Source organism: Elephantulus edwardii, unplaced genomic scaffold (genome assembly GCF_000299155.1).
Source record: "Elephantulus edwardii isolate Elephantulus edwardi_28Jun2011 unplaced genomic scaffold, EleEdw1.0 scaffold00086, whole genome shotgun sequence".
Classification (NCBI taxonomy): domain Eukaryota; kingdom Metazoa; phylum Chordata; class Mammalia; order Macroscelidea; family Macroscelididae; genus Elephantulus; species Elephantulus edwardii.
The window spans coordinates 3,609,696-3,622,259 of NW_006399836.1; the positions used below are offsets into that span (position 1 = coordinate 3,609,696).

The 12,564-nt window shown below is 40.1% G+C and overlaps 1 pseudogene; it reads right to left on the bottom strand.

Moving 5' to 3' along the window:
• LOC102844357 overlaps positions 1–12,564 on the bottom strand; it is an 89,998-nt pseudogene that overhangs the window by 7,260 nt on the left and 70,174 nt on the right.

Here is a 12,564-nt window from a genome sequence, read left to right on the forward strand (position 1 = left end):
GCTCTGACACAGCCTTGTCAAGCATCTTTTTGTACCACTCCTGCAGTCGCTTTGGTTTGGGTATCTTCTGGTCAGGAGGATGGCAATGAAAGATATAGTCATCGCCTTCACTTGGGGGACATGCCCAGATATGCCCTGTTGTATAGCTGTCAAAAGAAAAAACAGTCAAGATCTTAGATCTTATCATCTAGGAAAGAATGTTGCTACATGTTCAACCTCAAGATGGAGCACACAAAGAAAGCTAGGAGTTCTCCAACAATAACACAAAGAGTGTGCCACCAAGCTTTAGGTGCAAAGGCCAGAACCCAGGACCAGCCACAGCACTAAAAACGGGCCACAGCGGCTGCCCTCTTTGGGAGGACATGGAGAAGCCCTCTGAATTTCTGACACACAAGTGATGACTTAACCAACTCTGGATCCAAAAATCCCAAATGGGCATTTTTAAGACAAAAGGAAACTTACAATACACAAAGGAATAATACCCATTTCAAAAGAGTAAAAAAAAAAGACAAATTCCTGAGAGGAATAAGCTAGAAGATGTGGTGGCAGAGAAAGCTTTTCTCACCAGAAGTCTCAATTCTAAGAGCTAAGTAGATTTTCAGTCTTAATATCTAGGTGTCAGAGATGTGGGTCCTCAATTAGTAACCAGGTAAATGCCCATTTAAACAATTAGCTGAACAAGTTTGCATTCCTTTGGTACTAAGAACATTTAAGAATCAATATGAAGCCAAGTGTCAATTTTTGCTACTGGCAAAGGGGCTCTGAGCAAAACTGAGGTTACAGATGAAATCCAAGGTGAGAAAACCAGCATTCAAACAGGTGAAATTTACACACTGGCATGTTTAATTAATGCCTCCTCCAATACCACAGTAATGGTTCAGAAAAGTGGCATGCATTACCAATACACGTACCCCAACTTCTTGACGTATTCTAAATACCCGATCAGAATTTCATGGTACACTGCAGTCCTCAAGCATTTAGGACGGAAGAAATGGACACTATCGAGGTAAGATATGTACACAGTCCTAGGAGAGAGGGGGAAAACCAAGTCACAAGAAGAATTCTTAATGAGGGTTTCCAAGCAACAATTACTTCTCTTCTGGCCTCTCTGGACTACAGAGCATTATAGTCAGATCAGGAAACAGCTATGGAAACCTCGTGTGTGTGTGTGTGTGTCAAGAGGTCTTTTTTTTTTTTAAGAGGTCTTTTAAAACAAGTCTTTTTATTACTGAGTAAGAAAGACAACAGCCTCTCAGTATCTACTGAACTTTTAGCGGCATTCTTCCTCCAGCTTTCTACTACCCTGGAAGCAAATTCTAAACCACACCCTTCCCCATGACTCTCATGGTATTTAAGATGGTGTTACGGTTATATACTGAAAGTCAAAACCAATAGTGACTCTCACACAGGAGGAGATTTCACATTTTTCTCCTTCTGAGCAGCTGGTGGACCCAAATCACGAGCCTTTGAGAAGGCAGCCCAACTCTTTACTACTAAGCCAAAAAAGCTCCCCAGTATTTACCACAAGCTGAATTTTAAGGCCCTTTTCTATGACCTGGCTTGTCACTCTCAATTACACCTGTTAAAGAGCAAAAATGTGAGCAGTAGTCACACTTCTGTTCAACGACTTCAGTACCACCGATACTATGTCGCTAGGGGGCCCACGAGTCAGAACTGACCACAAGCTGGCCCTCCAGCGGATTTTCAGATGCTGTGAATCTCACAGGTGATTGCCTATCTTTCTCCCACAGAGCAGTGGGGTGGATTTGAACTGTACGCTTTTGGGCTGGCAGCACAATGTCTTACATTAGGTCACCAAGACTATGGACAGTTCTTTTCCCATGTGGACATTTGAGATTTCCAAGCCAAGACCACCGAACTTCTCTCATTAAGCTTTTCTCACCAATTACAACTTGACAATCCAGTTGCGGGCACCAGTGGGAAGCTAGGTTTAAGTCGTACCTCTGGTTGGGCGGAGGGCAGTCTGAGCCGTATTCTTGAACATGCATGCCAAAGAAGCAAAGGTCCACACCATCGATCTCTTCAAAGGCAAAGAGGGCTTTGGTTCGATATGGGAAAGATTCTGCCATCTCTCCACTATCAACAAATCTACATGATTCAGAATGGGGGGAGAAAAAGAAAATCAGAACGTACCTAATTTGAATGGAAATTTCAACAGTAACACGTAGAAGCAACTACAGATGCAAAAGACAAAACAAAATGACCAGATACCTTGCTTTCATGCCTGGTTTGACTTTCATAGTTTTATCAGAAGCATGAATTACACGAACAGTGACTTCCCCAGACTCAGGGTGATTCTGTCTCTTCAGAAATTCATTCACTCGAGTCTCCAAGAAGGAGCCAAGCCTAGTAGATGGCAACCCTAGGAACATAAAAATCAAGTTCAGCCATCACCAAGGCACAGAGTATTATCATCAGTCTTAAGGGGCACCTGCAAAATTCCTTTCCTCAATATAAACCAGACTAACTTAGTGGAGTTTAAAATTGTCAGGACACCGGTTAATACATATTTTCCCAATAATGAATACTTTACAAATTTGCCTCTCATGCTTGCAGAAAGGTCATTCTAGCCATCTAGATCAGTTCAGTTTTAGTGTATGTGATGCCTAAGCATGTGTACAGGAGTAACTAAGGAGTACATTAAAAAGGCAAACAGAAGGCAAAGTCACTCCACTGCCAATGAGTCAGTTGCAACTCAAAGTGACCATACAGGACAGAGAACAGATATTCTTTAGTTTCCAAGAATATTCTCCCTTTCATTGTGAAAGAGTTAACAGAAAAATGGATAATTATATTTCAAAGGAGTTATAGAACTCAGAGCAATTTGGAACATTGCTGGAAAGCTAAGTATTCCTAATACATAGTATTATTAACACAAACGGCTTCTAACATTTTGTGCTCACCACCCATCACTGACAGTTCTGAGGGCCTGCTCACAGCACAGCACAGCACATTTGAGCAAACATTTCCACATCTGGCCCATAGCAGGCAGGGACATCTTTCACCTGAGAAGTCTTGTTTCTTAGAACCTGTTCCTTTTTCCTTAGGACTAATGAATTACTACAGTGTCAACAATAAGGACAGTATTGATCAATTTTAAATAGATTATATTGAATTTTACTCCGGTTTATTAATTTTAAGTTTGTAGTAAAGAGAACTTGGTTAAGTCTTAACTACGATTGTTTTGGGTGATAAAAACTTACTCTTAGCAGAAAACTTATTTTCTTTTCTAGTTCTTCCAGTTTTCGTTAAACAGCCATCACAGATAAATCTAAAATACGAAGTACGACTTTGGTTAAGCAAAGAGTTAAATAAAACATACATTAAAAATCTAGAAAAGATGGCTTTTATTTAAATTTTGATGACAGACAGTGATAGGAAGAAATTAAATGAGCAGAAGAAAGAGAAATGGATCATTTCTACAAAGAGGCACAAGGTCTGGAAATTAAAGCAGGGTACTTTTCAAATTAACAGTAAGATGTAAGCAAAATTAAATTGGATAAAGATAAGATTAGTATAAGTTTTTCTCCAGCCAGGTGATTATTCCTAAGAAGCAAGAATGATTAAGTCTTGCCCAGTATGAATCCAAGAAAAGCCAGAAAACCTGCACTTTTTGCCAAGTCTTCAATCTTACTAGACGGGAAGCCTTGGGATGATGAAACCAACATGGAAAAACTGGAATAGTGTGTCAGAAGTACACAGGCAGACAGCTTGGTCTGGGGCTCTTCCAAGGTAGGACCAGTGGAATACGGAATTAAGAAGCTTCAGGTACAGTGTGGAGTTGAAGATGATAAAAGGTGGCATAATATGCTGGAAGAACAGATAACTGCTTTTGAAGACTATGTGCACTATGGACACGGCTGATTTTAACAAAATCTAAAGTCCATTTGTATCCACCAATAAAAACTTTAAAAATGAAAGAAGTATGTCTCACACACTGTGGACATCACACTTCATAAATTAGAGGATCGGCAGCAAGAAGACGGACTGACACAGTGGTTGGAATAATGGGCTCTAACATGACAATGGCCAGGAGGACGGTACAGGACAGATGCTCTGTGCACACAGGGTCACTGAAGTCAGAAGTGATACAGTGGCACCTACTCTGGACTATACAAAGACAACAGCAACCCTTTGCTAAGAGATAACAGCCATGCAATCATGAGACTACGTCCTTTTTATATTTTTTGTATACACACACATGCTAACATGGAAAATAAATACTGAAAGAATAAAAGTAACAAACGTCACCTAAAAACATACACACAAAAACCCAAAGACAGCAACTTTGATGGCAGAATGGGATTGCAAAGAAGGGCGGGAATCAACAGTATTCAAGACGAGGAAAATCCTAGAGAGGATTCTAACGGTGGGCGCCTTACCCAGTCGGCCAGATGACCTCATGATGAAGGACACAAATCTGATGCATCTTCCTCCCACATTCGGTACATTTAACAAACCTGGAATGAAAATCCAATCCAGATTAATCACTGGACTTCCATCAAGTCACAATAACCATGCCTGACAGTTTAAAACACAGTGCAGAACAAACATGGATTCTGCTGTTTCAAAATCCAGTTAGCATTCCCAACACAAAATACCTACGGCCATCAGGGCGAGTCCTGCTCACAGAACTCTCTATTAGGTTCCCCAAAATATGACTCTTTTTGAGAGGAAACTGCCCATTGTTCCCTGTGGAGAAGCTGATGGATTTGAACTGCTGTCTCTGTAATTAGCAGTTCAACATGTAACACACAATGCCACCAGAGCTACAGAGTCATCTTCAAAATCATGTCTACGTTCAGTTTAAATTAAAGTGAGCATGTGACATGTGACTGGTTTACCGCTGGGGAAACGTTCAGAACACATCCCAGGCAGTTTGATCTTTGGGAATGTCCACAGTATGATACACTCCAGAGCTCCTCCTTCCAAACTCCACACAGGAGGACATACTGGTGCCCTCTTGCAATCCACTTATCAGTCTCAAAATACAGAGGACTGTGTGACTTAGAGGGAAGGATGATGAAACTTCAGCTGACATACTTTGGGTATGTGGTCAGGAGGGATCAGACAGACAAATATCCTCAACAAGACACAAGTGACAAAATGACTGTCCCAATGCGCTCATGCCAATCAGAGACAAAGTACAGGGTATGACAGGGCAAGAGGCAGATCTGATTTTCAAAGGGTCGCTAAGAGTCGTAATTTACTTGATGGAATCTAACACCACCAGGAGGACAAAGGGTGACAGGATGAAATATATAGGAAGGCTAAGGCTGATGGTTACATTTGTTGTTGTTTAATGCCGTCCAGTCGTACATGACTCATAGCGACCCATGAACGAACAACCTGAGCACTGTTTGTACATAGTTTCCAGAGGCAAGATGGTTACATTTAGGTCTATGAAATACCATCCAAAACATTATCCTAAATACGCCTCCAGTTCTTCAATGTTTTCCCCGTATCAGTTATGTCAAGGTCACAAAGACTTAGCCACACATACCAGGAGAGTGAAAAGGGGTGGAAAACAAAACAAAGTGTACTGAATATTCAAAGGGATTCTACCACTACTTACAGTTCAGGATCCAGTGTGTCATTTTTTCTCTTGGAAAATTGTTCTTTATTTATTGTACTAAGGAGAGAGGAAGGAAACAATAAGAAAAAAACACACAGAAGGAAGAGCTATCTCACTGTTCTAACCACAGGGAAGAAAGTCTAACACTGCAAACGGATTATTTAAATCAAATAAAACAAAACAAAGGGATCCTTGGTTAACAAACACGAAAACAAACGTTTCTATGAAGGAATGCTTGTGCTGTGGAACGACAGAAAGAATTCAAGAAAGCAAGTTCTTTCCATTGGAAAATCTTAATCTACCCTATGTACAAACTTGGATTAGGTTTGAAAATTTGATTTACTCTAATCAATTCCTAATCTTACAGGTTTTTAAATTGGATTCAATAATAGAGGTATATCAATTCTAAAATGCAAAACAATTCTTTTTAAGAATTTTTCCATCTTAAAGGACAAGCGAATTCCTTATTTTGTGCTGTGCAAAGTGGTAGCCACAAGCATGGCCAGCACACTTTTATATTACAAATGGTTACAGACACCTAATGGCTAACAATACCGGCCAGTGTAGTTTTAGAGCTAAGACCCACTCCTTACAAATGTGAAATCATCACTTGACATCAAACTGAGAAGTATGTCAGCATTTTCAAAATAATGCAGTTACTAACCTTTGAGGCTGGGAAGGGTCATCCCCCAAAGAAACGCTCTCCCCTTGGATTTCATTGAAACACTTCTCACAGAAATGATAGCTGTTGGTAAGAAGGCCATACTGGGGTGAACTATTCGGTCCACACAACACAGCCAAAGCCACCAATCACAGCAGGCCACAGAGGGGGACGGGAGCAGAGAGCAGGTCATCAACGGCGACAAGGACATTCAATGATGCAGATTTATGTGCCCCCCAGTTTGAGTTTTTGTTTATTTTTTTAGCAATCAAAGACAAGTTCAGACAATGATAAGCATGAGGGAAGGGAAAAAACCACAAAACAAACAAAGGGATGAGGGATTGCAGGACAACAAAAAACCATAAAAGACAGGACAAAACACAACAGAAAGCCAAGGCAAAGCACAGATTAGCATAAAATACCTCCAATGGTGTCACAAGTAGCAAATGATTATAGCAAATGTTTCACTTCCACAGACCTACACCTTTATAGAGTTCAATAGTTAATGCTTTTTAAAAACAAATCAACGGGGGGAGGGGTTTGTGTGGGGAGAAGGGTGCAACAATGAATGAATGGAATCCCAAAATCTCTGTAGATGTTCATTGAAATGAAAAATAAACAACCTAAATTTAAAAAAACAAACAAAAAAACAAATCAACAAAAACAAGAGGAGGGACAGGAGAACTTACTCATAGCAAGCACAGTTTCCCCACTTGGAAAAATACCCCTAAACCTACTAAAGATGCAAGAGCAAGAATGATCATGGACGACATAAATTTAAAAAAAGGCATTCTCATGAAAAAGCCCAAAAATCGGGAGCCATCAACTGGCTCAGTCCAAAAGAGGCAGGGGTGTGCACAGGTCTGTGTAATCCTTGTGCCAACAAGATGGTCTAAATCCCAAACTATACCAATATCAATCAAGACTGCAACCCACAAACACTTCATGTGCCAGCTGTTACTTAGCTTTTTGAACATAAGGTGTTTCTAACAACTGGAGCCTCAGCTTTCCAAGATTTTAATGATGATAAATTATTAAGAGTGCACTCAACTTTTTGTAAACAGAACAGAAAGTTTCCATGAGGAGGAAAAAAAGCTGGAAAATGCAGCTGTAGCACACAAGGTCAGTGTAAACCAATTGTGGAATCACTGAACAAAGGGCCTGGCCTTGAAGGCATTCAGAGGATCAATTAAGAATATAGCACATTACTCCACTGGAAAGCACAATCCAGAAATCAAGCAGCTCACTTGTGACTGTCGGGATGGATTAATGGGTACACTATCTATGACTGTGGTTAAGAGAACAGGGAAAATTAACAAAGCTGAATGGTGGATGCCAGTCTGGGTAGGGGAAGTGTCTTGATGCAGAATTATTGTGTTTATGCTTTTGATTTGCTTACAAACAGCAAAACAAACCCTGGCAATGTCAATTTATTATTTACACACTTTGCCCCAACTAAGGGTTATACCACAGAGAAAGTTATAGTAGCTTAATAAGCTTTGAAGTTTTGGACAGTGGAGACAGTCCCAACCTATTTCATAAAGGAGAAAAAGACAAATTAGACTTTAATATCTCCATTTTGCACAAGAATCTGGGGAGTACGGTAACATGGAAAGACAAATTGGGTCCTAGTCTTATTCGACTAACAAGGCTCTTCTCTCACAGAAATAAAGGCCCAGGTGGAGGCTTCTTTCTGTTAAGAAATTATACAGTTCTGCAAAGAACCAAACGTGTGCGGTAGAGCTGTTTTCAAGCAGGTTCCCTCTGATCCATGACCACACGTGGTTGGCCCATCAGCATGCTCTCCCTTCACATGGAATACATGTGTCCACACATGGGACTGCTTACCTGTTCTGGTAACTGTAGTAAGTGGCATCTCGAGGGATTGTACACAACTGTTTACCGTAGCAACAAAGTGTCTGTGGAGAGAACTCCAACTGCAAAAGAGACCAGTTTGTTAAATAGCAGAGCCCTAAAGGTTTTAACAGGTACATCAGCAAGTCAGACAGTCAGGAAAGTCTTATGCCTCCTACACGCTAATGAGAACAGGACTACTTCCATTATCAAGGACTAAGACTTTATAAAAAAATTTTTTAAATGGGGTTGGGGGGAAGCCTTTTTCAACAATTTTTACATTTAGATACAGGACTATTTTAACATGACTTAAGATTGGCAATGTATCCCTTCTCATCCGAACTCAACAGGACACACAGCGCTCAATAATGTCAATTTCTATGCACAGAAATGTGAGTACATTCCACACGCTGTGCACATACAGAATAAAATTATCAAATCCCCACCTGAAATGAGTTATTAGTCTAATGAGTTAAGTGTTCTTACTGGTCCAGTTCTGAAGAGAATTAATATTGGTGCAAAGAAATGTCTTTACAGAAGCAATGGAACAACAAATCCTATCCAAGTCACAGCAGTGCATTCTCTTAGCCCAGTCAACACGGTCTAGATCCTCTGAGGAAAGTGAAAGCCTAATCAGAATGTAGTTTCTTACCTTTCTGCCACAACAATATCCAAGGCTTTGCATGACTGGGTCAATTTCTTGTTCAAAGACCTCAGAAAGCTTGGAGCAGTATTTATACACCCGCGATGTCTTCCGATTATATAACCAAGCGTTATTAAACATAAGCCGAATGTCATCCACATACTGCCATGGCTCTTGGTACTGTCCAGTGTCTAACTTTCCCTTGATGGTAAACAGATCCATGGGGCTCTTCACAATATCAAAGTAATCCTAGATGGACAAGTGACACCAAACAACATTAGCCAAGAGTCAGGTCCTGCTACAAGATCTTCCTATTGTTACCACCGTCACCACTACAATAACAACTACGGAGTGTTTGATTCCCAAACAGCTGAGTGAGGTGGATCACCTTTTTCACTGTTAGTGGACACAGTGACTGATGCTGTTCAGATAGAAGAGAGAGTAACACAAGTGTCCACTACAGCTACTATAATTTCCAGATAGTGGGTTGATGGTTGACAACAAAATTCCAAACATGATACTTTCATCTACACGGTATTAAAAACTAAAAAGTCAAAGATTTAAAAAAATATTCACACTAAGTGGGTCATTAATGGTCACTGTGAGGTGGCGTTTGACTGGAAGGCAATCAACAACAACGTCAGTTGAAGGCACATGTGTGGAGCTGTTGTTGGGTTTTAAGAGGTGAGTTCTCGGCTGAGCTGCTGGGATTGGAAGGTTCTGAGCTGTGAGCCAGAAGCCTCTTGTTGAAGCCAATCAAGGCCTGGTACAGTGGTATGGGGTTTCTGGTTTGTTGTTTTTTTGTTTTGTTTTCACAGTTTTATTGGGAGCAATAAAGTATAGATTTATGCTACCACATGGCTGCAACCTTAGGGGAAAACAAAGTAAAAGTGAGATTCAAAAGGTCACATATTGTAGGATTCTACTTTTAGGAAATACCCGAAAAGGCAGGGCCACAGAGACTGAGCAGATCAGGGGTGCCTCGGGCCGTGGCCATGTCTGGGAAGAAATGAGTGACTGCTGAATGGAGAGTTTCTTGTCTGGGTAGTAAAGGTTCTAAAATTTACTTCCTGATATGTGAATACATTGACTTCATTCAACTGTATATACATATTTTTAAATGTGTGACTTTTTTTTTTTATTTATAAGTTTATTGCCAAAAATGAAGAGGGAGAAGTTGAGAACAGTTTACCACAGGGTATCACTGCTGATCCTATCAGATCAAAAAGGTTCCATCTCAAGTAGCCATCTAATTGTCCAAAGATATAAAACACTGAATTTATATATGCAGTTTCTTCTATGAAGAACAGTGTTACTATTTAGGCTATCTTTATAATACACGAATAAAAAGGCAATAAAATCACTCATGATGGACGGCATCAAGGGAGCTCTGGTGACCTAGTGCCAAAAAGCTGCACTGCAATCCCAGAGTTACAAGGCTCAAATCTACCAGATGCTCTGCTGGAGAAGGAGGGGTAATCTCCTCCTGGACCAATCAGATCTGATTTGATGGTAAACACACAAAAAATAATAAAATTTTAAAAACCCCAAATCAAAAAAAAACCACCCAGCATTAGATGAAATCTTTTCTATTTAAATTTATGTTGTTCCTGGTAATAATACATGCCCAATGAAAATCAAAAGCTAGAAAAGCAGTTATACTTCTTGAGTGGTCAGTTACAACAATCATTTTCGGAAATGATCACATTTCAATTTATCATGAACTACTCTGAACTTACTATGCAACGCAGTGAAAGTTAAAAGAAAAGAATTACGGAAAACATTACTTTTTTTGGGAGAAAGTCAGCTCTCCACAATCAGAATAGTAAATAAACATATCCTGTTGAAGATTTCTAAGTGGAACAAAATTAATATAGTTAATTTCAAATTTCAAAGTCAATACTGAGCTGACTTAATTTGTTCATTAAGTTGTATAGTGTCATTCTTCTAAATCAAGTCTGTTTAATTCTTCTTTAGCTCTTCCAAATCTTCCCCAGTAAACAGATTTTCATCAACAGGAACAACATCAATAGCTCTATTTTCCTGTTCCTCCCCTTCACTGTCCTCTTTCAAATCATTCTTTCGCCATATTCAACCTGACCTCCAGAAGCTTCACTTGCTTTCCTCTTTTTCTGATGTTTATGTGCTGAATTTTTTCAAGACTGGCAACAGTAATACGTGTCTCATCCACATCTTCTGGAAAGTACAGGCCATGTCATTTACACTCACAGAGTCCTCAGCCTCACCACCGCCTGCTTCCTGCGCGTAACGCCTACCACCTGCTTCTTCACCATCATCATTAACCAGTTCTGGAAGAAACCCAAACGCCTCATGACCACTGCTCACTAGGGCTTTCCCGGCTCTGAACTCTCCTTTCCTTCTTTCCATATCGTGTTCAAGTTTATCAATCGTCTTGTCTTTTTTTCCCCATGCAAGACAAGATTCTAGAGTGGTTTTGGTAGCATTAGGGCCAAACGCAGAATGCTCTTTCTCAATGAGATCTTCTAATGAAATTTCATCTTCTTTCCCTTCATCTTTTTTAAAAAAAATCCAGGAGGTACGGCATGCTGATATAGCACCCCCTCCAGGGCATATTCCAAACCAGTCATACTTGTTTTCAATAGCTTCAAGCAAATGCTTGCATACTATCTGAGTTGTTTGTTTTTATCTTTTCTGCCTCACCATGCTTCTTATTCACTACTTCTTCCAGTTTTTTCTCATTCCATGGTAACTTTCCCAGTTCTTCATCTCTTGCATCATCGTTAAAACTTAGTTTTGCACATTATCTCTCCAAAGTTAAGTCATGAGAAAATTCACACTTCTCTCCTCTAGTACAACTGTCCTTGTTTGAAGAACGCACATGTTATGGATTTGGGATCTGCATCTTTACTTATTTTCTGAGCAGCAACTATAGGTTTGAACAATTCATTTAGCTCCTGTAACTTCTTATCATCTTTCTCCAAATTCTTCCCAGCTTCACTTTGTGCTACCTGGTGTGGATTTTGCTGACCAAATTTAACTTGATGAGTGACAGCTTTGATAAACTTCTGTTGCTTTGCTCCTTTCTTATTCTATAGACCAAAAGTTTTGTCTTCGATGATCTCCTTTTTTCTGCTCTGCCTTTTTGCTGCTCCGGCCCAGAACCTGTTTACTGGAAAGCACTGCGGAGACAGGTGGCACTGGCTAGACTGAGCGCAGTGGGACACAGTCAGGGGCTCTGGCCCCACAGCAGGAGAAGACCAGGGCCTCAACTGTATAATTTTAATTATACAGTATGTGAATTATACCTCAATAAAACTGTCTCTAAAAAGAAACAAACCCTAGAAGCCCAACCACATACTCACAGGGATTCCTAGGAGCTGAGGGTCCACAGGCTGACGAAAAGGAAGGGATTCTGGGTCCTGCCGGTAAAGTGCCTTCAAGGTTGGCAGGAGGGCCTGTCGTAATTCTTCCGGCTTGAAAACTTTAAGAAGAGTACATTTGAAATTAAGATTAAACAAAAAGAAAAAAATAATTCAGGTCCAACCTCTCAAAGCCATCTCAAGAATCATGAAACACGAATGAACTGAACTGCCTGTCCTCACAGTGACTTCCAGAAAGAAACAGACCCTGAATGTGGTACCCACAAAAACAGCATGTCTTGTCAACACGTAACAGCCTATATGGCTCATTTTTTAGTAAAATAATTCCGTTAAGAAAAGCTTGAACAAGAAGAAAAGGAATAAAAGGTTTTTTAACAATTCATGAAGAAGAATAAATAAAATCATATACACAGGGAAGACAACATGAGAAGAAGGCTGTTACACTGGA